Here is a 4,158-nt window from a genome sequence, read left to right as displayed (position 1 = left end):
GGTTGATTTTTTGTCTTTGCTATTGTGAATAGTGCCACAATGAACATACGCATGCATGTATCTTTATAATGATTTATATTCCTTTGGGTATATACCCAGTAAATGGGATTGCTGGGTCAAATGGTATTTTTGGTTCTAGGTCTTTGAGGAATCACCACAGTGTCTTCTACAATGGTCGATCTAATTTACATTCCCACCTACAGCGTTAAAGTGTTCCTATTTCTCCACAGCCTAACCATCATGTGTTGTTTCTTGACTTTTATAATGGCCATTCTGACTGGCATGAGATGGTATCTCACTGTGATTTTGATTTGCACTTCTCTAATGATCAGTGATGTTGAACTTTTTTTCCTATGTTTTTTGGACATATAAATGTCTTCTTATGAGAAGCATCTGTTTATGTATTTTCCCCTCTTTTTCATGTTTTTTTTTTTTGGTCATAAATTTGTGTAAGTTCCTTGTAGATTCTGGATATTAGACCTTTGTCAGATGGATAGATTGCATAAATTTTCTCCCATTCTGTAGGCTGCCTGTTCACTCTGATGATAATTTCTTTTGCTGTGCAGAAACTCTTTAGTTTAATATGATCTCATTTGTCAATTTTTGCTTTTGTTGCAATTGTTTTTAATATTTTTGTCCTGAAATCTTTGCCTGTGACTATGTCTTGAATGGTATTACGTATATTTTCTTCTAGGGTTTTTATAGTTTTAGGTTTTACAGTTAGGTTGTTAATTCATCTTGAGTTAATTTTTGTATAAGGTTTAATGAAGGTGTCCAGTTTCAATTTTCTGTATATGGCTAGCCAGTTCTCCCACCACCATTTATTAAATATGGAATCCTTTCCCATTGCTTATTTTTGTGAGGTTTGTTGAAGATCAGATGGTTATAGATGTGTAGTCTTATTTCTGAGTTCTCTGTTCTGTTCCACTGGTCTATGTGTCTGTTTTTATATAAGGACCATGCTGTTTTGGTTACTGTAGTCTTGTAATTTGGAGTCTGGTAGCGTGATGCCTCCAACTTTGTTCTTTTTGCTTAGGATTGTCTTGGCTATATGGGCTCTTTTTTGGTTCCATATCAATTTTAAAGTAGTTTTTTTCTAATTCTCTGAAGAATTTCAATGGTAGTTTAATGGTAGTTCTTTCCGTTTTTTACCTCACTTACTTTGATAATCTCTTCTTCATTGCATACAGGTTAAAGATTGTTGTATTCTTATAGAATTGAATCCTTTATTCTTATGCAATGCCTTTATTTGTTCCCCAAAATTTTATTTGTTCTGTAGTCTGCTTTGTCTGAAATTAACATAGTTGTGATGGTTAATACTGAGTGTCAACTTGATTGTATAGAAGGATGCAAATTATTGATCCTGGGTGTGTCTGTGAGGATATTGCCAAAAGAGATTAACATTTGAGTCAGTGGACTGGGAGAGGCAGATCCACCCTCAATCTGAGTGGGCATCATCTAATCAGCTGTCAGAATAAAGAGCAAGCAGAAGAATGTGAAGAAATTAGACAGGCTTAGCCTCCCAGCCTGTATCTTTCTCCTGTGCTGGATGCTTCCTGCCTTTGAACGTTGGACTCCAGGTTCTTCAGCTTTGGGACTCAGGCTGACTTCCTTGCTCATCAACTTGCAGATGAACTGTTGTGGGACATTGTGATCATGTGAGTTAATACTCCTTAATACACTCCCCTTTATACATACATCTATCCTATTACTATTGTTATTCTAGAGAATCCTGACTAATACAATAGTTATTCCTCTTTTCTTTCTTTTTTTTTGATTAGTGTTAGCATAGTATATCTTTCTCCATCTCTTTAACCTATCTGAGTCTTTGTATTGAAAGTGGGTTTCTTGTAGAATGTACAGGTGTGTCTTGTATATTTCATTTACTCTGACAGTCTATCTTTTAATTGGTGTATTTAGACCATTCACAGTTAAAGTAATTATTGGTGTAGTCAGCTTAATATCTACCATGCTTTTGACTATTTTGTTATACTTTTTTAAATTTCTCTTCTGCCTTTTTAATTTTAATTGAGCATTTTCTATTATTCTATTTTATCTCTTCCCTTAATCTATAAATTTTACCTTTTTTTAAAAGAGTAGTCCAGCAATTTTGTTATTTTTCTTCATATTTATTTTGTTTGTAGGACTCTTGTCAATGTAGAACTTTATATTCAACAATATAAACAGGCATATTGCAAGTGATATTCTGTAGAAGTGAAAAAGACTGATAAAACTAGACACCTGCATTATATGTTCTTTATATAAATAGTCCATTCTGAATAGTAGAATGAAATGCAGACCAAATGCTTCTGAAAGTTTGTGTGCTTAGATCACAATTACCATCTTCCCACACTAAAAAGAAAAAGAACAATAACACAGAACATAGTATTTTCAATGATTATAGCACAATTAACATTTTCAGCCATTCACTGGCTTTTTAAGATCATGTTGGCAACTTACATTATATATACACATGGGTTTGCTTGACTAAGGTCACTATTTCAGAGAGCTTTAAAGCCATTCTAGTAGCTTTTCTGCTATTAGTGCCTTAGCATCATTAACTAGTGAACTTGTAAATGTACCACGACAGGTATTTTAATTTCAAAATCTTTCACCGCCTGAACTAAACCCTGTGTAATAACATAACATCAAGTGATTCCTCCAAAAATGTTGACCAGAATAGCCAGTACCTCTTTTTATCTGAAGTGATAAGAGTAAATGATTCTGTTACTTGATGGACTGTAGCACTACCGTGAACAACAAGGAAGCTGGTTGTAGTCTATGAAGTTGTGTTATATCTATTGTGGTTATAGCCAAACCAGCACCATTTACTAGACAGCCTATTTTTTCACTGAGGCCAGTGTAGGTGAGATGTGGCTTAGCTTCACCTTTGTTCCTTTCATCTTCCTGAGTCCAGTCCTGTAGATCAAAGATCTTCTGGTGATAGGCTGAATTAGAATCAAAACTGATCTTTGCATCCAAACATAACAGAGCTCCATCTGAATCTTATACCATTGGGCTTATTTTTATCATGGTTGTGTTGTAGTTCAGAAAAAGATTGTAAAGCTTGACCATGTTTTCTGCAACAGAATCCACAATATTAGATGGAAATCTTATATTCTGCGCAAGCTGGAAAGCTTGTTCGTTTTTGATGCCTTCTACGACGTCAATAGATTCTTTATTACATCAGGAGTCTCAGCAGAAACATCTTCAGTGTTGACACCACCTTGCAAACTTCCTGTTTATACTGGACCTTGAAATGACCTTTCCATTGTTACTGGAAAGGAGTATTTTCTCCTGGGATATTTTTGCTCACAGATCAATACTTGATTGCATATTTTGTCATTTTCTCCTGTTTGCTTGGTAAACAACTTTTTTCCCAATTATTTGAGAGGAAACAGCTTTTGCTTCTTGAGAGAAAACTATCTTCACTCCTCTTTTGGGACTGCTTTCCAATGTTCCTTTTTCTCTACCACAAGCAAAACTCTGTGCCATTATCACATCTTTAGAACCTAATTTTTTTGACAATTGCGTCAGCTTCATCTGGTGACTTTGCCACATATCCTTTGGAAGGGAGATACCAGCTTCTTGCAACAATTTCATATTCATATATTCATGTAGTGAGAGATTCCTTTGCTGTTGCTGCTGTACTTGGAGTTATTGGTTATTAAACAGTTCAGAAATTCCCAGAACCTGGGCAGTAGACCATACTATGATCTGGTCTGGGACTGATGGCTGTGAAAGGTGGCAGCTAATTGTCAGCTGTAGAATATGAAGGCCACCATTCCTAAGTCTGACCCTGTCCCCTCCTGCTGTGTGCCTCCAGCCACTTTGTAATAGAGAATTTTCAGTTCTCTTTCGCATTCCTTATGGCATTGTCATCGTTCATTCTACTTATCCATATGCTATAACCGTCTACTACATTGTTGCTGTTATAACTTTAAACAAACTTTTTTCTTTTGAATCAATTATTAATTAGAAATAAGCTATCAGTAATAATAAGAAATTAATAAGAAAAAAGAAAAGATTTTATTTTACCTTCATGTATTCCTTTACTGATACTTTCTTTTCTTTGGGTAATCTTAGTTTTTGGCCTATATCATTTTCCTTCTCCCTAAAGAATGTTTCAAATTTCTCAGTGGGCAGGTCTACTGGCAA

The 4,158-nt window shown here is 35.0% G+C and overlaps 1 pseudogene; it reads right to left on the bottom strand.

The window, feature by feature from the left end:
- Positions 1-2,443: 2,443 nt before the first annotated feature.
- On the bottom strand, positions 2,444-3,785 carry LOC102145812 (succinate--CoA ligase [ADP-forming] subunit beta, mitochondrial pseudogene; annotated as a pseudogene).
- Positions 3,786-4,158: the final 373 nt, after the last annotated feature.

This window comes from Macaca fascicularis, chromosome 13 (assembly GCF_037993035.2).
Source record: "Macaca fascicularis isolate 582-1 chromosome 13, T2T-MFA8v1.1".
NCBI classification, from domain to species: domain Eukaryota; kingdom Metazoa; phylum Chordata; class Mammalia; order Primates; family Cercopithecidae; genus Macaca; species Macaca fascicularis.
This window is presented reverse-complemented; position numbering and strand designations above follow the sequence as displayed.